The following is a 26314-nucleotide window of genomic DNA, read 5'->3' as shown; positions in this document are numbered from 1 at the left end:
GGAAGTTTCTGCTGAAGTAAATGTTAATGGTTGAGTTGAATCAATGAAAATATAAATGGGTATCAACAAGAAAAGTAGAATGAGTATAATTAAATCAAACAAGAAGTAATTCAATATTGCGTAGCATCATATATCAATCGGAAAATAAGAAACACGTACAAGGACACGGTGGGTATGGCGATACTTCGATAACGTATGGCACTTCACTATAGGGCTTTTAAGATCCCATGTTTACATTTATCAATATAAAGCATTGAATGACAAACTCTGTGAAAAGGCCCCTTTTATAGAAAATCTTGTATGCAAACAGTTATGAAAAGTATTAAATGCGTCTTTTTTATAAATAAACAACAGGCATTTCGATCGGGAACTATTTTCTACAAATGGAAACAGAAGCTTACATAAACGTCCAGCCATCAGAAAACAAGTAACATCGGCGTGTGTTGCCAACATCCGGGCATAATTCGGACCGCAAAAATACCACGTGACTGCGAGGCGTGTTTCTTGTTTTCGATATAATAGTCTTTTGTCATACCGCATAAAGACTATATATATAATTTATTGAACTGGCCGCTAGATGCGCATGTAGGTACCACATGACTGAGAAATGTGGGTTACACAGAGAACCAAATGGACTTCGAAATTGAATATCGTAAGTACATAATGACCTAACTGTGGGCGATTTCAATATTTATTGAAATACACAAGCATAGAACCACTTGCATGAATTTGTAAAATCATTGAATTCAACACCGTTCGACATTGTCTCCGTAAGTAAAACCATCTATTTCTGACTACAACGGTTTGACGGACAGATTCATTTTCAAAGGCCGTTGTAACTGAATCTCTTGCAACTATACCGTCTCGAGAATGGAAATTGTCCAACCTATGAACACATTTATGGACACTGCCTTTGGTGCGTTGAGAAGAAAAGTATTATGTTCAGTTTCCTAAAACGTACTGTAAAGGTGATTTACATAAGCTATGAAGAGTACTTAGCCGTTGAAAGATCAACACTTGGACACTAGTTTCTTGTTGGCCTCATACATTCAAAAGGTATTCAATAAACTAGACTTAAATCAACACTGGACAGCAAGATTCAGAGACTTCCATAACAGTATGGGGGGGGGGGTAGGGGGGGGGGGGGGGGGGAAGGGGGGGGGGCAAATTTAACGGGAGCCAATCTGGTCTGTATATAACTTAAATTATAATCTTATATTTTATAAGATAGATATTATAATTATAATCCAATACACCGGTAGCACTGTCTTTGATGATAATCGGATAGGTATCAAAAACTCGATTTTGACCAATAAGAAAACGGCAATTGCATCTTATTTTGCATAAGATGAGATAAAATAATTAGCTAAATATACTGTATATTACATTATTGATTACATGCGTAAATAAACATAAGGTATGTGTATGGATTTTTTTTTACATCTCAATAACGTTAAAAATGGGGTAAAAGGCGCATGAAGATTTATGCCCCGTCCTTCTATCTTAACGTCTTTCCTATTATTTTATGTCGCGCAAATCTGTGAAAGGTTCCTTTAATCAGCATATGAACTTGAGCACCTTTTGGTTATGATTTTTTTACACATCCGACATTGTGGTCCCTAGTCATAAATCAAAGCGCTGAAGGCACTGAAGTTGTTCGCTTTTTCATAATCTTAGACGCAACTGATTTTTCAAAATTATGTGACTGCTTTCAAAATCGCAAGTTTGAAATCAACACAGCACAGTCAACTTTATAACGAGTGTGTCTTAACGCACAGGTCGATGTGTGTGTGTGTGTGCACTGTTTATCCTCATATTTATGTTATAACATGTCTCTTTTTGACGTTCTGAATTCATTAAAAATATTATGGAAATGGTATAAGGAGAACCACTTAATATAAAATAAAATGTGTAATCACCATCATATGAAATTAATATCGTTGGAATATCGAATACCTATCACACTAAGAATATAATTTCATGATGGAAATTCCCTTTACATAACTTTTTTGACACCATATACAATTCAAAATATACAATACGATAATTGATGAAAATAAATCAAAAATAAATCTGCAAGCATTTTTTACTCACGTATTAGGTAGTTATAAAGACAGCGCTGTTTACCCTTGCTTTGTTGTTGATGCATTACTTGTTAACCTAGTAGTTCACACGGTGTCAACCAATCTCTTACCTGAACATCGGTATAGAAGACTCGTGCGCTTTTTCGGCATAACTGTTTCATCCAGCTTTTCACCTTAATTGACCTCTACATAACGTAAGCAGGCACGAATTAATACATTTAAATATTTTATAGGCTGATTCGAGAGAAATCCCCTAATAGTTGGCTGCATCACTGTGTCTGTGCGCAGCGTAAAGGATGTAACACTGTTCAATGTACGCAATTCAAGACTACTCTGCAAGTTTAAACGACACATATACACACATTGTGGTCCAGTTACGCGTTAAAATCAATCCCGAGGTCTTGATCATATGTCGATATGTAAATAGATAAAGAATGAAACATATCGCCCCGGTGGCGCAACTGGTTAGCGCGCCGTACTTATAGACAGTATCGGCTATGACATGCGGAGGCTGTGAGTTCGATCCTCACCCGGGGCAGTACATTTTGATCACTGGAATATTTTAAGTCAATTCTTTCAGTAATTGTTAACAGGGTTCATGATCATGTGACTTGATGGAAACACAAATTGATGTTAATGGATGTAAACACCCAGGTAAGTGGTGCTTTTTTACAAATAACTTTTTATAACAATTTTTCGTCAGAATTTCAAATCATGCATAAAAGACAGTGTTTTGTGCGGCTTATGGCAATGTGAAAAAACATCAGAATTTTTTTATTTGATAAGACTGTGTTTTTGGCCACAAATTCGATGTTTACAGCCATTCACCACACAGTTATGCTGCACGAAACCTGAAATTTTGGGACAGATTTTAGACGAACATGTATTCAATTATTAATTCTTAAATACCGGCACAAACTACAAGAAAAACTTTAAGAAAAACTGTTTTTATACACGTGTGTGTGTGTGTGTGTGTGTGTGTGTGTGTGTGTGTGTGTGTGTGTGTGGGTGTGTGTGTGTGTGTGTGTGTGTGTGTGTGTGTGTGTGTGTGTGTGTGTGTGTGTGTGTGTGTGTGTGTGTGTGTGTGTGTGTGTGTGTGTGTGTGTGTGTGTGTGTGTGTGTGTGTGTGTGTGTGTGTGTGTGTGTGTGTGTGTGTGTGTGTGTGTGTGTGGTGTGTGGTGTGTGTTTGTTGTTGTGTGGTGTGTGTGTGTGTGTGTGTGTGTGTGTGTGTGTGTGTGTGTGTGTGCGCGCGCGCGCGCGCGCGCGCGCGCGCGCGCGCGTGCGTGCGTGCGTGCGTGCGTGCGTGCGTGCGTGCGTGCGTGCGTGCGTGCGTGCGTGCGTGCGTGCGTGCGTGCGTGCGTGCGTGCGTGCGTGCGTGCGTGCGTGCGTGCGCGTGCGTGCGTTAGAGTGTGTGCATATGGGAAAATGTCATCAACAATACATTTATATTTATATTAAATACTTTCTGATAATAAATATTTGTTCCTTGAGACCATTTCAATATTGGAAGAGAAATTAATAATAAATGAGAAGTCATATAATATACTTGCTTTTTATGACACTTCTTTTACACTGTTACAGTACTCTTATGTCCGTCAAAGTCTACATGTTTGCATTATTATGTAGAAATGCATTGTACATACCGTAGTTGTTTGATGGCCTCATTGAAAATAAGATTGCCATCGTTAAACTGCTTGCATGACTTTGTATCAATGTGTTCTCTTAATGAGTTACCTTCGGAAAATAAAGAGATTATTATTATTATTATATTATTATTATTATTATAAGCTCATCAGAAACTGTCAACTTGTGTGTGAAACAAGTAAAGAAATTTTATTATCTTACTTAATGACTTCGGATAAACTGGGCACAGAAGCTGACCACTAACCTTGACCTTTTTAATAACATTTTATGAAACATTCAGGCGTCCAGTTTCTAGCTGCGAACTATAATGTTCTTATATACAAACGATCATACAATTTCTATGTATTTCGTCGATATGAGTCGTCGGCATTTAGTATAGTTAATATTTTGTTGAGGAACATTTTTCTATTTAACATTGTATATCGACCAGTCAACGACGATATGGACTTCCGATCGTAGGTCTTAAAAAGGGCCGTCGTATTTTAATAGCAAGATAACCACTATCAGTTGTGTCATGGCCGAATCACAATGATAGTGGCAACTGGTGTTGTCCTTAAAATGGCTTAAACGAAACCATATCCAATTGTACTATAATTTTACCTCACATAAATTAGAATCAGGACTTTGCGTTGTTTATTTCGTAGTTTACAACTATTATTTGTGTTCTGCATATAGATAGATCAGCAAGGTCTATATTTCAAGATAATATAATGATAAATTAACGAAAACGTGAATACAGGGCCTTTTTCCCGTTTTGGTAATTTGAAAAAAAAATGTTTCAGATTCGCAAATTTTTGCTGTAGTGATGATATATGTGAGGAAAAAGTAATACTGAACATTTACCGTGCTCTAAAATATCAATTATATGCATCTTTTGACGATTTAAAATCTTGAAGATTATAAAGCGTTGCAACGCGAAACAATTGAATACAGAGTTATGTTGCTGTCGTAATATTTTGTGATATTACGATGATTTTATAAAGTATTAAATACACTGGTCAGTAATTTTATGAGCACGGATGGCCGAGTGGTCAAAGCGATAGATTTTTACTCCAGGGGCCAACGTTTACATTTATCAATGCATTTAATGACAAACTTTAATACATGCACAAATCTGTGGAAAAGTACTTTTAAGAGGAGAATTGTACGGTGAATTTGAATCGACAATAGCTTTCTTGGATCGCCATAGAACATAATTTCTTTTAAATCATTGATTTCATATTATATGAGTGTATAACGGAATAATATTTCTTGGAAAAATTATCGTGTCTGTTATCGTCGTCCCTCGATCTCGATATCTCCTAATGAAGCGAAGTGTGCGTCAAAAGTTCACGAGATGTCGATTTATTTGAACACGTAATAGTGTCACGCAATAGTTAAGTATAATGATCATATGTATCGTGTTCTGAGAAAACTGGACATAATGCATGTGCGTAAAATGTCGTCCCAGCCTGTGCAATTCGCTTTTGACATTCTTCGTTTAAATGAAGCCTCTTCTTAGCAAAAATCCAATTTAGCCAGAGAGTGTCGTCACTTTACGCACATGCATTATGCCCAGTTTTCTCAGAACGCGACTCATATAGTCTCACAGTAAGAGCATGATCTTGCCAGCTTGCGCACGCTACCAGGATTTAGTAGAACTTTGTATCCAGAATTAGGTCTTAGGGGAACAATTTCTTTATTCTGCAAGCTACAAGTTAGTAAATCGATATATGAATGCTCTTCACTCGCGGAGAAGTGATACTTACTGTAATCGATGTCATTGTCTATTAATGAATGACAAAAATAGAACCGAATTGGTCACTACCAGGCAATAATAATTATACACTCACTCCACATCTTTAAGTACATTCATGATATTGCTATTTCGCCTAGTTGTGATATTATATTTCGAATTCTGTGTGCTGTGTTCTGGTTGACTGTTAATTGTAACATGTTATGTGAAGTCAACACATTTCAAACAGAGGAGAAATCGTCACCACTCCTTCTCGATTAATGAAAGTTATTTTTACGTTTATTAGTTGATTACTGGAGTTTTGAAAAGGAAGTTTGGCTCTCTGTCCGCCTTGCACTATGTAATTATTTAAACTACTTAAAATTAGTTTAAATAACAATTTGTATAAATCAGTCAGACTGCTTGAAATATAAAGCACGAAACACTGAAACTTAAAACGAACGTTTACTATTAATCGTGCCGATATTTATAATAATCATATACGCTAAGATGACTGAAAACGGTGTTTCTTATTTGCATGTATGAATTTTCTTGGCGGAGATTTGGTAAATCGTAGCAGTTTCGGTTTTAGATTATAGTACATACGTACAGGTCCGGTGGGTCAATAGCTGGGAGTTGGATAATGACAACTAGTTTAGATTGATGACTGTAACAACACAGTAACCGTAGTTGTTTTGACTGGCTGTCGGAAATGCCTAACTAAAGCTCGATTGGTCATTGTCGGCTCGGGTACTACTCACATGTACCCCGGGTACACTTAAGTTTACTTATATGTACGATAAAAACACTTAAACGTACCCGGGAATTTTAACGCTAAATCAGTCGTTGGCTTAAAAAATCATGTTTATATTTTCTATTTGATGGCCTCTATATTATCGAAACTCATATTCAAAAAGCATGTTCATGAAGTTTTTTCTAAAATAGAAGTTTGTTTCGTAATGACAGTAATCGGTAGCGCGTTTTACGACATCGGATTTTGGGCGGGAATTAAACTCGGGTATAGTCTAATATCGACCGGGTACGTTTAAGTATATTTACCGTACTTGGGGTACATGTTAGTATACTTAAATGTACCCGGGGTACATGTAAGTAGTACCCGAGCCTACAACGACCAATCGACCCTAACTAAATGCCTCATTTTGCGAAATTCTCACGACAAGTTGATGGTTAGCACCGATCTCTGGTTCCGTTATTAATTAGTTCATACATTTATGCTTGAACCAGTTTACGTATATTAAATTGAACTCTCTGGAAATTGATATAAATGGGGATTAATAAAACATCGTTTATCATTAATCGCATTTTTATTACAGCGACACGAGATCACACGTACTGTATGCGGAAGTTTTGCGAGTTGATAGTAGGTTGTAGGTTGTGTGTGTTCTACGCTGTAACTCGATGCTTTCTTTGAACAAAAAGAGACAAACAACGAAATAGGCAAAGAAAAAATGCGCACGGACAACGCAAAAAACACTATTGGACCTGGTCGCATTATAGCAAAATACCGGTCTCATTTTGATCGCAGAAAAATGTACATAAGTATCTATGATTAATATACTTTTCGTGTAATCGGTGTGCAACGGTCAAGAAAAATACACAACTATTTGTCGTTTTGATAACTGGATATCGTCCTTGTTCTTTAATCACTAAACATCCGAACTTAAAATCGTTGTTTATTAGCAGATAAACTGTCATAAATATTAAACTTATTTCTTAGTTGATTGCAGATATACCGAACATTTAATACCGTGTTTTTTACAAAATGAAAAAAATCCCACAATAGTCGTAGAGTCTCGAACACTTGATCCGTTTTCACAGTGTCGTTATCAAGTGAACATTCTGAAAGTGAATGTGCATAGCTTTCTTCAGTGGTCTGTATACTAGTAAATTAAATATTTTAATACATGGAAACCATGCCTCATTTCTGTGTGTTGTTTTGCAATGTTTGTGTCCTTTCTTGCATGAGCTGTAGGTAGCATGCTAAATTTAATACTATATTTGATGACGATGAGACCCGACCCCAACCCGATGATGTCTCTTACATTTTTTAACATTCCTGCTTAGGATTTTTTTCTTACAAAACATGAAAATATTAGCGCTGTTAATCAGAGTGGGTAATCACGCGTTGATCTTAAGACAGTCAAGATGGCGACGTCCATGCCAAGTCAGGTATTTTTTGCCGTTTTAAACCCTTTATATCACTTTTGTTTTACATGTCGCTTTTCAGCCATATCAGCAAGAAAGTGATAAGCGTTTATTTCGTATTAATATAAGATAGTATTCGCTCTGTATCTCAACTTTACTCGCTATGAAATTTCTTAGCGGGATCACGTCATAGCTCCCGCTAAAAAATTCGTAGCGAGTACCGCAATGTCGTGATACAAATAAAAGTTAAACAAAAAGGAATATATTGTATAAAACGGCGAAAAATACATGTTGTGGAACGGACGTCGCCATATTGATTGTCACGGGATTACGCCCTCTGTTAATGTTCACATAATGTTACGTTTGTAACCATGGCACAGTCAGGTCGGTGCTTCTGGGTACAGGCCAGGACGCTGACCATTGGTGGTAACCTTGCATGTTTCAAATCGAAAACGATTGTCTGCGACGTGAAGTGTTACTGGGTTTCAGTGACGTGTTTTGTAGTGCGTACAGAAACAGCGAACATTCGCAACTGTTCCCGAATGGCCATTAACTGAACGGTTAGTTTACTGCTAACGTTCACAACCGAAACCGAACGCATAAGATGTGTCTTCACGACGACCAAACAACGTTACTTGCGTCCATACAGGGTCATGGGAAGTAACACGGGACATCGGTGTGGCAGTGTCAAGGATTCCGATATTATCGAAGAATTGGTTTATGACGTACTCCATTTTGACTTCTCGTCTGACCTTAATCACTCCATAAATAAGCATTATACATTTACAATACATACATAACAGCGAAAAACAATGTAGAAAAAAGCTTGTGTATACAATCATAGAAAGTGCCATAATTTCACCCGAGTTGACGTCACACAAAGTCCGGTTGGCTTCCGTTTATTGTATACATACACGCCGCGTGTAGGTTATTTTAACATTGGCCAATATTTACATAGACTTCTAGACAAAACATGATCAATATTTGCAAGTCTACCTGCAATTAATATATCTATACATTATTTTATTGAGCCGGGCCGCTAAAATTAGATGTGCATGTAGATAGCACTTGACTGAGAGACGTGGGTTTCATGGAGAACCAAACGGCCACGGAAATATAATATCGGAATTACGTAATAACCTAACCGTGGGCGACTCCAATATTTATTGACACAGACAAACAAAGATCCACTTATATGTATTTGTCATTGAATCGAACGCGGTTTGACAGTGTCCCCGTAAGTACAAACATCCATTACTGACTGCAAAGGTGAAGGGCTTAGTCAACACCCATATTTTCGATGGCCGTTGTAACTGATTCTTTTGCAATTTAGCCGGCTTGAGGACGGGAACTAGTCCGAGGTCTGAACACGTTTAATAATGGACACTGCATTTTGTGTATTAAATAATGAAAAAAGCTTCTAAGGCTAGATTAAAAATACGACTGGAATATTCCACATTCATGGAAATACTTGTTTCCAACAATAATGCACAATTTATTTAATGTTCTTAGTAGGTAAAAAATGACACAATAAAACATTCAATGAAACAAAGCATTTATTGATGACCATCTAGCATTCTCATAACGCATGAAAAAATCAAGAAATGTATAATTAGTACTTTGTAAAAAACAAAAACATCCAAAGTGTTTGCTAACACATCATTGGTTCCATGCCCATTTTCTTCAAAAAATTAACAAATTCAACATTGTAAAGCATAACCATGTAACATACAGTAAAGGAGAGTTCACTCTCATGTGATATATAATTGAGCTGTGCTCTGGGAAAATGGGGTTTAATGGAGTCTGCACAGGCAAATCAGGGACAACACTTTGTATTTTTATGTAATTAATCATTTTAAGTAGGTTTCTTCTAAACGAAAATCCACTGTAGGCAGACAGTGTTGTCCCTGATTACTATTGTGGACTGCACAGGCTAATCTGGGACAACACTTTATTGACATGCATTAACCCATTTATTCCTAGTGTCTAGAAAAAAGGACTTGGCAAACAGCGTAGACCCAGATGAGACGCCACATGATGCGGCGTCTCATCAGAGTCTGCGCTGTTTGCTTCAAGGAATTTCTGTAAGAAATATTCTAAATATAGAAATAAATAGAGTAGGCATCCCTAATTTTGAAAATAAATTGATCCAATTGAGAAGGATGGGAGAGTCCACTAGGCATAAATGGGTTAAATTCCATTTTCCCAGAGGGAAACTCATATGTCTATGATGTAAAGCACAACAAGCTAAATAACCTCTTGTCAGTAAACACATACAACAGTGTTAGTGTTTACAAAGCTTATAAGGAAAAATCTACAATACAATCTCAAGCACTTACTGAGAAGTGCAAAACAAAAACAGGACATATATAACATGAGAGATCATAAACACATGAATTAGATATTATACTAATATGTGCCTTGCTCTGTGAAAAGGGGGTTAAATGCATGTGAGTAAAGTGTCGTTCCAGATTAGACTGTGCAGTCTGCACAGGCTCATAACTGACTACACTTTCCACTTGTATGATATTTTGCATTCAAAGAAAGTATCTTCTAAGCAAAAATCCAGTTAAGGCGGAAAGTGTCGTCCCTGATTAGCCTGTGCAGACTGCATAGGCTAATCTGGGACAACACTTAATGCACAGGGATTAAACCCCCTTTTCAGCACTGCCCATATATAATGTGTGTAAATTTGCTATAATGAACAAATACTAGTAAAGACTTAAGAGTAAAAGTATGTGGTGGTAAAAAAAATAATGTGTTGACAATGATGAAATGTATGTTATAACTTGATATACATTTTTGACCCACAATATTAATTTTATATTAAAACATACATATACATGTGACAAAAATATGCTCAAAATCAAAATTTAAACTATTTATTTTGACATAATAATGATAAGTGGAACTTGTATGTGGCATATAATTTTTGTAGCTATATGCGATTCCATATCTGTATAAAGAGACAATGTAAAACAGAAGCTAATCTGAACAGTACATAACATGAATTATAATCTGTTAATTGTTAATCAATGTTATCAGAAATTAAAATCGTATAACGTGACTGAACACCCTAAGACAATTACAAGCTATTAAGATGAAGAATAATGTCCTTAACAAGCAAACTAAATAAAGTATGCCTTATCAAAGAAAAAATATCTATCAAATACAATAAAACAGCACTTAGTAAGTTCCTGAACAGGCTCCATTAAACAACTTCAAAGGATGACATCTGGAGTGTACAATATCAGAAAGTTAATAAACCTCGTCAATAAACAATAAGAATTATATAGGAAAATCTTTAATACAAGAATAAGACTTTCAGTCTCAAAGAAATGACCACAAACTACGGGCTTATAAAAGCCTTTGTCAGGTTATAATGAAAGAAAAGCAATTTTCAATAAACTTAACGCTACTGAAATTCTATCAACAATGACAGTTTTCAATAGAATGATTAATGATTCTTCAAGGGGGGATTTTATGTGGACAAATGTGAATGCATTTAACATCTAACAGGTACACACAATTTGGTTAATCCATATTATCATTAATCTCTTGTATCAATTATAACCACTTCAGAACAATTCAATCTGTATTCAAACAACATTTATAACACAATAAAGGGTAGTTTACAGTTACATAAAATATGCGAGCCGAAAATTGTGTGTATTCAGTATTATTTTATAACTTCATTAATAATAAAAAATAGAAGGAATGAATTTCACCGATTTAATTACTGATGTTGTTAAAACCACTCAATTAACCCATTTATGCCAAGCGTCTAGAAAAAAGGCATTGGCAAACAGTGTAGACCCAGATGCGACGCCGCATGATGCGGCGTCTCATCAGAGTCTACGCTGTTTGCTTAAAGAATTTCTGTAAGAAATATTCTAATTATAGAAATAAATATACTAGACATCCCTAATTTTGGAAATAAGTTGATCCAATTTAGAAGGATGAGAGTCCACTAGGCATAAATGGGTTAAACAAGACATTTGTGTGAAAAAGAGGAAGATGGACGTTTTCAGAAAAGTGTGTTCAAATATATATGGCAGACTATCAAAAGCAAAATCTGTAAAAGATATAAAACAATTAAAATACTACAAACGTGTCTTTTAGAAACAAATGAACCCACATTCTGCTTTTGTCTGAAAACTTCAATTATGCTGTTACATTATGAACCAAAAAAAAGTAAGTGCGCATGTTCACAAGCTGGTTAATATATTTGTGAAGTTTCAGCCCTCTAGCAGCAATACACATGTACTTTTTTTGAGCGACGCAGGACGCAAGTAAAAAATGTAATTTTTTGCTGAAAAAATGTCTGTACAACTCTGGATGGGTAGAAAACACACAAACCAAGATATGGGGTTTTACAACTTCACATGCTGATTCATATGTTTGAAAATTTTAAGCCGTCTAGCTGTAATACTTTTTTAGTTTAACGCAACACAAGCTTAGAAATGTATTTTTTTCCTAAAAAATGTCAAAGCCTGGTTACATGTAAAATAAGTGGAGGCATAGGCAAATTGAACAAAACCAATAAGAAATAAAGATAGAAGAAATTGTGATGAATATGTTTTAATCAAAGATCTTTTACCTAAAACAAACATTCGATACTATAATTCCAAATAATGTGTGAAAAGGATAAATAAGTGCAAGCAATGCAATTATGAAAAATACAAACTATGTATGACAAAGTTACTTATGCCCTCGTAAAAGAATGCAGGTTACAAACAAATTTTAAACATAATACTTTAAGCCAAAATATCACACAATGCACCAAGAAACAAATAAAACAAAAGAAAACAAAAGGCAATAACCATAAAATGAAATTGTAATTTGTGTTTTAAACGGTAAATGCCATAAGCAGCATTTGTAGTAAATACTTTTTCAGATTACTGTTGGGTTACTGTTCATGTATATTCATGATATTTTTTCTTTCACATTGGTCCTGTGTTTGAGTCTATTCCTTAACCTAATCTATGGTCTAGAGGAAATCTGACTAGTCAAGATGTCTTACACAAGTTTTTATTTTACATACAATGTGAAAAAGCAAACTGCATTGTACAACAGTGGAAATTAATAAATAAAAAGTATGCATAATTAAATTGCAAATATTACCATTGATTATTATAATTTAATAATGCAATTTCTAAAATATCAATACATGCACTAGTGACACGTGATATTGCTGTAATATTGCTGGTGCTATAATTATGCAGTCTGTATGATAACTTTCATTAAACCAGTCATTTTTTTAAGTAAATCTGGCTGCCAATTGTAGAAACAAGTGAAACAGTCATAATTCTAACATAAAATGTAATTTTTTACAGGAAACAGTATTTTTCTGTTGCAAGATTAATGGATTCCTCCCCAGACATTAGCCAAATATAACTGCAAGATAATACTTTAGTGCAGGTATCTGACACCATAATGTTTCCGGCTCTTTAAAAACAAATTAGCAATGTTCTCAAATCAAGAGCCTGTACAATACTGTCTTCTAGCAGTTGTAAGGGATGGTCCGCTAACTTTTATACATTGAACAGAAAATCAATTTCATGGTTTTAATATTTAAAGCTATTGCCTATATTACAGTGCAACAGGACTGGCTGTGTGAAGAAATGGAACAAGCCGTATCAATGAAACAGAAAACCTGAGCCCTCCCTGTTCAAAATTACCAGATAAATGCATGGGCTAATTTTGATCACTGTTTGTAAAAATGTTTGTTCTAGTTTATACACAAACTCAAGGTTTGTTATGCAAATAACTTTTTTTTTCAACTGAACAAAAAGCTGATTTAAAGAGGGTATCACATGAGTGTTGGGGGTAATTTCTTAAGTCAATAATGTGAGGTTCAATATAGAGAAAATATATGATAGATGTTAGATGGTTACATCATTCTTTGTTTTAATTTGGAAAGATAAAAAATATTAAAACAATCATTTTATGATACTTATCTACTTATTCATAATTAAGTAAAATATAGTTGGCATGGAATGGAATAAAATACAACTCAAAAAGTGGAGTGGATATAGGGAAAATGGGGCTTAATGCATGTGTGTAAAGTTTGCCCAGACTTATCAGGGACCACACGCTCAGTCTAGATTGGGTTTGACATTAGAAGAAACTTCCTTAAAACAAAACATTCCATACAAATGGAAAGTATTTTCCCTGATTAGTCTGTGCAGACTGCACAGGCTACCACTAATCTGGGACAATACTTTACAAACATGCATTAAACCCTGTTTTCCCAGATTGAGGAAAACATAAATCATTATCTCCACCGTATGCCAAATAAAGAAACATGTGCTGCACAGATATAAGCAAGATATCAACTACAAACCCACCATTAAAGGAACATACTTATATTTTATTGAAATAACTTCAAGCAAACACAAAATCTAATACAAGGCAGCATGACATTTACTTCTTGATCCACAAAATTAAGTAAACAGCAATTTATTTAACAAGCATATACAAAATTATGTAGATAGTGTTTACTAAGCATCCTCTGCAACAGCTTTGACACATGGAGAAATTAAAAGAAGAAAATTGTCATCTCAAAGTGAAGCATACCAGTAGTTGTGTTGATGAATATCATTGAAACTACAGTATCTGCATAACATCACTATACAAGATACAATTGTTACACACTGAACCCAGGGGTTGTGTGTATACTTAAAGAATAATTAACTCTGTCTTGCTGTTACAAAGATGAAATGATCTTCAATATGTGTTACTGTTAACAAAACAAGTTTATTCTAACTCTGGGTTACTGTTACCAAAATGAAATGACCTTCACCCTGTTTTATTGTTTGAAACATGAAATGGTATTTACTGTGTGATTGTTAGAAAGATGAAAATAATCTTTGCTCTGTATTGTTGTTACAAAGATGAAATTATGTTAACACTGTGTTACTGTTATACAGATACCGGTAAGATGATTTTCTCTGTGTTACTGATACATAGATGAAATGAAATTCATAGCTGCATGCTTGTAATGCATCCATTGGTGGGTTGTTGACTGCTTTTTGAACTTTTGGACCTTCCTTTGTTAATCTGAAATACACAAAATGGTGAGCTAAACATGGTGTTTTTAATATACAAGCTAAGAATGTAACCAGCATTTTAAACCAATGAAATGGCTGGATTGCTCTAAATCCTTTACAGTATGGTTTAATGCAAGTCATTTCTACCTTTCAACTGGTTTTGTTTTGGGCGCTTCTTTCTTAGAAGCTGTAGTTAAAGATTTCAATTGAGCCTTGCTCTAAGAAAATGGGGTTTAATGCATGTGCGTAAAGTGTCAGTCCAGATAAGCCGGTGCAGTCCGCACAGGCTAATCAGGTACAACACTTTCTGCTTGTAAAGTCTGTTCCATTTCTTCTAAGTAAAAAACCAGTTGAGGCAGAAAGTTTCATCCCCGATTGGATTGCACCGGCTTATCTTGGACAATACTTAACCCTTTGCATGCTGGGAAATTTGTCGTCTGCTAAAATGTCGTCTGCTAAATTTCTAAAATTAGCATTTTCTTCGATTTTTTTTCAAAGAATACTATCAGAATAGCAAACAGTTTGGATCCAGATGAGACGCCACGTTCTGTGGCGTCTCATCTGGATCCAAACTGTTTGCAAAGGCCTTCACAACTCGGTTCCCGCACTGTAAGAGTTAACACACACGCATCCCCATTTTTCCCTTGAGCTCAGCTCTAATTAAAAATGTGTACAATGCGCATGTTCCAGTGATGTATGATAGAAATCAAAATGTTGGTCAGGTTGTAAGTAAGTTAAACCATATTAAGAAATTTCTTATTGGTTACAAGGGATTGTATGTTAAGGTTTACACCAATGTTACTTGTTTGAGGGGTCTACCTATTGTAATTAACCTTAACATGGCACTTTTTGTTTTTTGAAGTTTTTATATAGCATAATGGTATTTGTTAGTGTTTATAGATCTTCAAACCATATTAGGCCAGTGTTTATGGATCTTTAAACCATTTTATGCAAACAAACTAACCAATCAACTCATTGATTTACAAAATAATTCCAATATACCCAGGTAAAATAAACCTTAATTTTAAGCATGAAACTCAATTAAATAATTGATTAAGTAAATTATTACCATGGCAATAATTGTGCCCCTCTTTCCATGCTTCCCACAGTTAACCCTTTTCCAGAAGTTAAGTGAAAATGGCAAACAGCATAAAACCAGAACAGCCTGTGAGTAACTCTCAGTCTGTTCATGTTTTATGCTGTTTGCTGCTCATCAGTATCTAAGGGTTGGAAATGAAGCCTTAAAAACTTGAATCTAGTAAGAAAGGTCTTTAATAAAATTTAACCTTCTAAGAGATTACAAATGCGTCAAAATACGTATTTAAAAGGTAAAGGGTAAAGCTATTACAAGAGTTGAAATCCTCAGAAAGAAAACTGCTCAGTAAATTGATCAAGCCACTCCTCTGCGTAAAGGGATTTAATGCATGTGCGTTAAATGTTGTCTTTAATTAGCCTGTGGGGACTGCACAGGCTAATCAGGGACAATACTTTCTGCCTAAACTGGATTTGTGCTAAAAAGAGACTTTATATTAACAAAAATTATCAATACAGCAGAACTCTACACTCTAAACACATGCATTAAATCCCCTTTTCATACAAAAAGGCCCAAACATTGATCACACTTTCCTAAATGCATCACAGAACAGATCAGGAATGGTATTTTTTATATAGCTAGAGTGTTAACAAGGTTTTACTACAGCTATATAAGGTAAAATACCCAACCCCCTTGGTGGCCATGTTTTTCAACCAACCGGAACCATTTTTAAATTTGTCCAAGATATTATTATGTTCAGACCAACTTTCATGATGATCGGAAAATAAATGTGGTCTCTAGAGTGTTAACAAGGTTTTCCCATGGCCATATAAGGAAAAATGCCCCGCCCCCTGGTGGCCATGTTTTTCAACCAACTGGCATCATTTTCAAACACGTCCAAGATATTATTGGGATGAATCTTCTGACCAAGTTTCAAGATTGGACAATAAATGTGGCCTTTAGAGTGTTAACAAGGCAAATGATGACGTCGCACAACGCATGACGGACAAAAGGCGATCACAAAAGCTCACCATGATCACATTGTGCTCAGATAAGCTAAAAAAACAACAGTAATACTTGATTGAATGACAAAGGAAACAATGAAATCTGACTATTGTTTCACATCATTCTTAATTTTTGCCGCAATTGGATTGGTATTCCAAAAGTAAAACTTCTAGTTTTGAGGAATAAAAGGTGGGGGTACACATTTGGGACCAAAGGGTTGGAAAAAATTAGAATATATCAACCTGCAATATCAAAGTTAAGCTTTACTCAAAGCCCATTTTTCACAGAGAGACAATGCCTCAAATCAAAAGTCAAATATGATATTTCTAGTAAATTTAAGGCTTCTTTCAAATCAGGAACTCCAGTACTTAAAAGGCTTAAGAATGAAACAAGAATATGAGCCTAGCAGTAATATACATGAGCTAATTGCTGGGAAAACCAGGGTTGATTCTTGTGCATGAAGTATAGTCCCATATTAGCCTGTGGGATCCACACACACAATTTCAAAGGCTCATCAGGAACTCCACTAATGCAGCCTATACTGGATTTAGTGTTTAGAAGAAACTATCTTTTAATGAAAAATTCCATTAAAGGAGAAAGTCATAAAATCGGAAAGTGTCGTCCCTGATTAGCCTGTGCTGGTGCAGTTTTGAATAAATGAAAGCTTGTCAGAATTGCACAAGCTAATCTGGGACGACACTTTACGCACATGCATTATGTCCAGTTTTCTCAGAACACGACTCATTTGATAATTTTGTTTCAGGCACACATGCTGTTTGTTTGACCGATTTTCTATGATATATCTAAAATACAACCTGGTGTGGTATAATTTAATGCATCAACTAACAACAGCTCCATTTACAAAATATTCCCTTGTGGAACCTGGGCATGTTTAAAGTTTCCTTTGACAGGAACGGAAATTGGCGACATTAACCCAATTAAGCGGTTTTAGTACCTTTAACCATCAACTACAAACACAATCAATTAATTGGTTCCAAAACAATTACATGAACAATAAACCGTCTGCCTCAGTTTCCAGGCAGCTAATGGCCAATGTATCACTTTACATTGACAAAACATACATGATGTGGTTTGTTTGTACAACATTTAAAGGCTCTATAAAGGTCACAAATCCAATTATTATGCATATCAACTGGTCTAATTTTTACCAGATTTCAGTTTATACTCTTGCATTAAAACTGCTAATAACACAGCTTAAGTACAACGTTGTCAAGAATTATGGAAGATAAACCCGTTTCATAATTGGAAGAAATGTTTACATTTTTGCAACTAACATGATGTGTAGCCTCAGAGCGTTGACATATGCTAAAAATAGCCGAAAGAAAATTCAATTTTAATTCTATTTTAACAACTTTTTACCAGCAGAAAGTAACTTATTAGATCACTACAAACGTTTAAACCATTTAGAAGAAACCTACTTTGTGAGTGATACCGGAAAACGTTAAAAGTCATCATTATATTTTTGGTGACCTGAGTCACTTTCACTTTCTCTTTCGCGAGTAAACAGCGATGTAAATAAACTGATTGTTTGTAAACACAATTGACTTGGAGGACACTTTATTTTGAGCTCAAAACAAGTTGTATTGCTCATTTTTTTTATTATAATGTCCAATAGCATATATATATTGTTTTTTGATAACCTTTATAACTAAAATATGAACAAAATATTTAAAAATCTGTAAATAATTACGTATCTTCACCTTTATAGAGCCTTTAAAAACAAAAGAAATCCCAGAATAATCAATATTATATCAATATCTATGAATATGTTTGTTTTTCCTGTATAAAATGAACTCAACAATTGGTTGTTATCTATCATAGCTAAGTCATTCGTTGGGATTTGGAAGTTTCAAACTTTATTTTTTTTTATTTATATCGTGTAAGAACAATGTGTACATTTATTGGGATTGTTTTAATCATAAAAGGCTTAAAAGCAATTTAAATGCTACCCTTTAAAGCAATATTCATGATAAATGTTTTAAAGTAAGTTGTTTTCATGTTAAAACACTTAACAAATATAACCTAATAAATGCCCCCCTGGCATTTGCATGTATGTGTAAAGATAGAAGCAATTTAATGGAATCCAGTCATATAGACCCTTTCAGTTATTGCCGGTTTTTAATTATCTCCCTTTTGTGACGTCATGCGATGATAATCAAGTGTATCGAGAGTAAACGAAAACAGAGATCTTGTTTGAAAATGTTTTTTCAACGATGTAAAAGGACTAAACATATATGCACAATAATGTTTGTACTTACCTATTTGTAAATAATGTATTAATTTCTAATGAAATTTTGATATTCGGTTGATAATGCTTATAAAGCAGAGGTATTGTTCGTCAGAGAACGAGATCGGAAGACTAAATCCTGAAAATTCCACAAAACTTAATAGCTAAATAAACCGTATTATTTCTTAATGACTTTTATGAATGATGTTTAAAATATAATGAAACATATATTTATTTGATCACAATTATAAGTGGTGAGGATATAGTTGTTGTTCATCAGCGATCAAACGTGCGTTTAATCAATTGTTAAACAAAGCCCTTAAAAAGCGGAATACATAACAAACGTTAAATTTCATCATTTATTTTTCCATTGAATGGATTTTTGTTTCATTTACATTGAATGACAATATTTAGAAATTTTAGTATACATACGGAAAAGAGCTCTGCATATTATGCAAATTAAACTGTCTTTGCATGCATATTAAAATCTCTTCACTTATGATAAGGAGTGATAAAAATTAAGCATTTTATGATCAATAAATCTATATACTTAATTTATGTATCGCAAGTATTGTTTATCCAGTTGTGATTGCTTGTTTTCATTATGGTGTCTCGTACACTGCAATAACGTACTTGAAATCTACACACATAAAAGCGGCGTTTACATTTGCCGGTACCCGTTAATTATCTCTATTGCGTAGCAGTTAAATTGCACATTTAAAAAAAAATATTTATAGTTAATAAACACTGAATTATTATGATTAAACTGGCTTATGTATATACACTTGTTCCTGTAAATACATTTCCGATAATGTCTTCATTTTTTAAAAATGTTAAAATATTTTATTGAAGTATTTTGGCTAAAAAATTTGGCTTAAGTGACTGCTTAATATGCTAAGGGGTGTTGACACAAGGGGTATAATAAATAGCAAGTGGTTTATGCCGCGACCAAAGTATAGGACCCTGGGTTTATGACACCTTGTTTTCTTTGTCTGGGCAGTATCCGATCATAATGAGATAATCGGGTTGTGATGAACAAAGATGCAATAAAATACCGGAATAAAAATGCTGCAACAGAGAGTGTCAACATTTGTGTGAACAATTAAATTAAACAATAACATTAATCAATGGAATTTATTTTATGTGTAACAAGGTAAGTTTGTTCAATATACATGAAATCGATCTATTTAATTGTGTTTTTTTTTCACCATTATTAGTTTTTGCTCGTTGAATTTAATTTATTCAAAAATAAATTGTTCAATTGATTATAATTTTGTAACAAAAAATGGTCGCGAAGAAAGTGCCAAGTATGGAGATTTTTGTCATTACCATATACCGAGCTCTTACATTGTGTTCTACTCCCGAGTTCGTTGTTAGTAAAAACAAATCATAGATTTTGATATTTTGCATGAATATCAGTACAAACGATGATTTTGTCAACCTTCCCTTTATGCGCTTACACGAATTCCATATCTTTTTGCCAACCAGTGGGCAGAGTCTAAACTTTGCAGGTGGGGTGAATTCCCATTTTCAATAGTAAAGGTCATTTTTCCAAGTGGTAAAAAGGCACTCAAATCATATGCCAATATTTAATACCATTAAAATATCGGCGCTTTTTTTCAATATTTCACAATAAATAATAAAATATTTACATATAAAGTTTAGTTGGAACAGTACGGGATTTGTCTTGCGACACACAGGGTTATTGAACGGAATGTTTAATGTATTTACACGCTTCAACGTACAAAAATGAAATAAGCGAAAAGCAATAGATCTAATAGGCGTCAATATAATAAAAAAAGAAATATTTGTTCAATTTAGGCATATACATGTATTATAAAAATTGACATATTTGTTCAATTTACGCATATATTGTGCAAGACACGTTGATATTATCAGCTCGACATTATACACTTTTATCTCTTGCGGATTTTTGTATCATCGCATGACATCACATCCGGCTAAGGGACACAACTCTCACACTACTAAATGCGAATAACTGAAGGGGTCTATTGACTTTCTGTTAAAATTTTGTTTTGTTTGTAATATTTATGAACATTGTCAAACGCAAAAATAAACAAATTTACATAAATAAATATTGTAAAAACATGTCGGGTAATACAGATGCTTTGTCAGTAATACGTTTGTTTCCATAATCTCAACAAAGTCATAAGGCTAGGTGTTGGATATACACTAATTAACGGTCCACATACAGCAATACATTCAGAGTGTTCACGAGTAAATATTGACGACACATGACAGATGAAGAAACAAACACGACACATGACAGATGAAGAAACACACACGACACATGACAGATGAAGAAAAACACACGATGCACAAAAGGTGATCACAAAAACATGAAAACACGCTTACTTCATATTTGATTATTGAAAAAAACAACCTCTTCAAGTTTTGTCACTCAAATTGGTTTCTTTTGACAGAACTAGAAAAGACCTTAGAAAGAACCATTGTATCATGTTTCTCTAATAGCAATGTACAGCTAAAAGGCCAATACTCAATGCAAATACATCTGATTAATGATATATTCCAAAATGTGATAGCTATTGAAGACTTCTCATTGAGATATGGGTAAATGTCAACAGATACATCACTTACAAAAATAACTAATACAGCTATGAAAGACAGGATAAAATGGAATAGACACAATTTTCACAAGACAGAAAATGAAGGCTTGGATGACCATTGTAAAGTAAAATGCCAGTAAGTTTGACAAAGTTTACATAGCAGTTTGTAAATATCCCTCTCCAATATATCAACTCAATTCAGTCCCAGATGGAATGGTTTATTTTCAATGTCAATGCATAAGTCTGATTGGATTAACTCTACCATTGACATAGGGCCTGCATCATGCAAAAATAGGTCTTATGCCATTATGCAGCAAGAGTATCTCCAGACCAGTCAGGCAATGACACAGTCTTGTTAGGAGCTACGCTGTCTGCTTTAAAATAATGCTCTCATTAGCAGCCTGGGTAAATCCTGACCATATTGCAAAGATTGACAGGCTGGGCTGATCCTGACCATATTGCAAAGATTGACAGGCTGGGCTGATCCTGACCATATTGCAAAGATTGACAGGCTGGGCTGATCCTGACCATATTGCAAAGATTGACAGGCTGGGCTGATCCTGACCATATTGCAAAGATTGACAGGCTGGGCTGATCCTGACCATATTGCAAAGATTGACAGGCTGGGCTGGAGTTACGTTCCCTGCATATGGCATAAGACTCATTTATAAAGCATGACATCCATCTAAAGGTAAAGTAAAGTACATGTATATATTTGATTTGAATGCTTACATAATAAAATGAATTACAAAAGGAAAAGATGCGATGTTGTTGTTTCTATTTTAAGCAAGTCCCAAGGCAACAATTATTGATTGTTGAAATTTTCTCTAATTCATGCTGTGATAGAAATAAACTACATCGTTAACTAACTTTATGTGTGGTTTGTTAATAATTAAATAGGAAATACTTTGGCGAGGGTGTCAGAATTCCATTTAGTTTTTGCACACAATAACATGTAGCATGTAGTGAATATTCACTGGTAAGAGAAGCTCAGTGGCCCTTTCAAATTGTTAAAAGGACCCTTGGAAATGATTGGAATTATGAAGCTTTTAAAACTTGAATCTAGTCAGAAAGGTTTTTTATTTAATCCTATTTTCTGAAGGACTACACATGCATTCAGATCTGCATATCTGAGTGGTAAATGGGTCAACTGATCTCTAGACAAGAATACCACGACAGGAAGGCTAATGCATATTTTTCAATGTAGGGGGTGGTACTCATAAATCCCATGGTCATACTGACATTTATTTGCTATTGATTGCCAATGATATCTGCAAAAGGTCATTTAATCAGGTTGTTAATAAAACGTTAAAACAATATTTCAACATTGGCCAGATAACAGGTGAGATATCAGTAATAATTTGCGTCCTCAATGCAAACAAATGCCAAATACTTACTGTGGCCAGCCGCGAAATGTACTTGATGTCACCTTTCTTAAGATAATTCAAGTGGGCAGTAGGAATAAATTGTTGTAATAGATGATTTAACAGCAATTTATGATTTCCATGAAGGCTTGAGATATGATTTGATGAGACCTTGAACAATTTTAAGACAATTTTTTATCAGTGAGAAACAAAAATAAATGTCACCTAAAAAACTACGTTGGCATTAAAGTTACAATACAATCTGCCCAAATGAATGAAAACACTTTTTTAACAACAGATTTATTAGCATAAAGTTTTCTGGAGGATGATCAAATTAATAAATTACAGACTTGTGTAGGTGGTGATTTTGATTTATGGACCTGTTCAAGGGTCCTTTTAACATGCAGAAAGGGCCACTGAGCTTCTCTTACCGGCAAATTCAATCTATTGTTGAGAAATTCTGTATCTTGGCAGAGGTTTACAAGTGAGATTATTTGAGTCGTGTTCTGAGAAAACTGGCCATAATGCATGTGCGTAAAGTGTCGTCCCAGATTAGCCTGTGCAGTCTGCACAGGCTAATCTGGGACAACACTTTCCGCCTAAATTGGATTTTTGCTAAGAAGAGACTTCGTTTAAACGAACAATGTCATAAAAGCGGAAAATGTCGTCCCTGAATAGCCAGTGCGGACTGCACAGGCTAATCTGGGACGACATTTTACACACATGCATTATGCCCAGTTTTCTCAGAACTAGGCTGCATGCAATACGACTATTGATCAGAATTGTTCATTTGTACAAAACTGGATCCAGCAAAACATATCATATGTACCAAATAGTGAACAGATTCAAAGGCTTGCAAATAAATCTTACAAAAAAAATACGTGGTCTATTCTGATGGTCTATTCTGTAACAAAACGAATGCATTTGGATAAACCTTGAAATAATTGATAAAGTGTGTAAGGCGAAACTTGTTTATGATCATGAGAACGACAAACAAACAAAGTTGGCTGTTTACATTTAACAACAGAATATTCAATGAGATGAGCAAGGAAGCATTATTATTAAACCGCCCTCAAATGATGTAGAGGGATGGTATTATATAGGTTCCCAATATTTGTCCTCCTATATGACGTTTGACCTTGTAGGATGACCTTGACCCTTCACTTCTCAAAATGTGCAGCTCCATGAGATACACATGCATTTCAAATATAAAATTGCTAGCTTCAATATTGCAGAAGTGACATTACATGAGCAATTTTGACCCATATATTTGACCTTGAAGGATGACCTTGACCTTGACCTTTCACCAAAATGTGCAGCTCTATGAGATACACATGCATGCCAAATATCAAGTTGCTATCTTCAATATTGCAAAAGTATTCATAAAATTAGCGATTTGGGCCACATATATTTGACCTCTGACCTTGAAGGATGACCTTGACCTTGACCTTTCACCACTCAAAATGTGCAGCTCCATGAGATACACATGCATGCCAAATATCAAGTTGCTATCTTCAATATTGCAAAAGTACTCATAAAAATGAGCGATTTTGGCCACATATATTTGACATCTGACCTTGAAGGATGACCTTGACCTTTCACCACTCAAAATGTGCAGCTCCATGAGATACACATGCATGCCAAATATCAAGTTGCTATCTTGAATATTGAAATACTGCAAAAGTGTACATTAAATGAGAAATTTTGACCCATATATTTGACCTTTGACCTTGAAGGATGACCTTGACCTTTCACCACTCAAAATGTGCAGCTCCATGAGATACATATGCATGCCAAATATCAAGTTGCTATCTTCAATATTGCAAAAGTTATTGCAAATGTTAAAGTTGGCGCAAACCAACCAACAGACCAACCAACAGACCAACAGACAGAGCAAAAACAATATGTCCCCCACTACTATAGTGGGGAACATAAAGATGCAAATCATAGGAGCGTTGAGGTTTTAATAGTTCAATTTGTTATTATATTGGATTATCAAATATATATGCACATTAGAAAACAAGAATGTAAACAGTTATTCAGTCCCACTAATCCGCTAATCATAACAATGAACTATCACCTGATAACAAAAGACTAATTGATTGACATGTGATAAACAGGGCCTATCTCCTGCTAGTGACCTTTAAGGATCTTCCCCATTTCCGGGATTTACGTCGGACCTGTATAACTAACAAATTAGATTTTGAATGACTCAATTTTTTCTTTCAACATCAAAAATTGATGAATTAAAGTGCTGACAAAATAGTCCCTTTTTTTTAAATGACGAAATTTCGTGCTGACGAAAATAAATGGTTTCACATCTTAATTTCTGCAAATACCAGTATGTGTAAGTTTATAGAAGTGCACAGGCAATGTTATAAAAACTATTTATTGAGCTTCCATCTGGAAATACTGAGCTTAAGACATTTGTACCAGACTACCCAGTGCAGTCAGCACATAATAATCTGTGACGACACTTTCCGCAAAAACTGAATTAAACAATGGCTGTTTGTAAAACATGCATGCCCCCCATATGGGCTCTCCGTTGTAGTGAGAGCCATTGTGTGAATATGTTTTTTGTCACTGTGACCTTGACCTTTGACCTATGATCAATGTACCTATGAAGTTTCATGATCCTAGCCATAAGCATTCTTGAGTTATCATCCGGACACCATTTTTCTATTTCGGGTCACCGTGACCTTGACCTTTGACCTAGTGACCTGAAAATCAATAGGGGTAATCTGCAAGTCATGATCATTCTACCTATCAAGTTTCATGATCCTAGGAATAAGCGTTCTTCAATTATCATCCGGAAACCATTTTACTATTTCCGGTCATCGTGACCTTGACCTTTGACCTAGTGACCTGAAATTCAATAGGGGTCATCTGCGAGTCATGATCAATCTACCTATCAAGTTTCATGATCCTAGGCCTAAGCGTTCTTGAGTTATCATCCGGAAACCATTTTACTATTTCGGGTCACTGTGACCTTGACCTTTGACCTAGTGACCTCAAAATCAATAGGGTCATCTGCGAGTCCTGATCAATCTACCTATCAAGTTTCATGATCCTAGGCCTAAGCGTTCTTGAGTTATCATCCGGAAACCATTTTACTATTTCGGGTCACTGTGACCTTGACCTTTGACCTAGTGACCTGGAAATCAATAGGGGTCATCTGCGAGTCATGATCAATCTACCTATCAAGTTTCATGATCCTAGGCCTAAGCGTTCTTGAGTTATCATCCGGAAACCATTTTACTATTTCGGGTCACCGTGACCTTGACCTTTGACCTAGTGACCTCAAAATCAATAGGGGTCATCTGCGATATCAATGTACCTATGAAGTTTCATGATCCTAGGCCCAAGCGTGATCAATGTACCTATGAAGTTTCATGATCCTAGGCCCAAGCGTTCTT

At 35.0% G+C, this 26314-nt stretch overlaps 1 protein-coding gene and 1 non-coding gene across 2 annotated transcripts in view; one reads left to right on the top strand and one right to left on the bottom strand.

Annotated features, from left to right (window-relative positions):
* The first annotated feature begins 2530 nt into the window (after positions 1-2530).
* Trnai-uau (transfer RNA isoleucine (anticodon UAU)) lies at positions 2531-2622 on the top strand. Its single transcript is given in 2 exon segments — positions 2531-2568; positions 2587-2622. It is a non-coding gene; the product is annotated as a tRNA-Ile (tRNA).
* A 10699-nt stretch (positions 2623-13321) lies between these two features.
* The window catches only part of LOC127857076 (F-box/LRR-repeat protein 5-like), a 61394-nt gene continuing 48401 nt past the window's right edge, over positions 13322-26314 (bottom strand). The window contains exon 10 of the mRNA XM_052393411.1: positions 13322-14670. The gene's annotated coding sequence lies outside the window, so the exon portion shown is untranslated. The remainder of the gene's footprint in view (positions 14671-26314) is intronic.

Source organism: Dreissena polymorpha, chromosome 1 (genome assembly GCF_020536995.1).
Source record: "Dreissena polymorpha isolate Duluth1 chromosome 1, UMN_Dpol_1.0, whole genome shotgun sequence".
Classification (NCBI taxonomy): domain Eukaryota; kingdom Metazoa; phylum Mollusca; class Bivalvia; order Myida; family Dreissenidae; genus Dreissena; species Dreissena polymorpha.
Note: the sequence above shows the minus strand (reverse complement) of the source record. Positions and strands in the feature narration are given on the sequence as shown.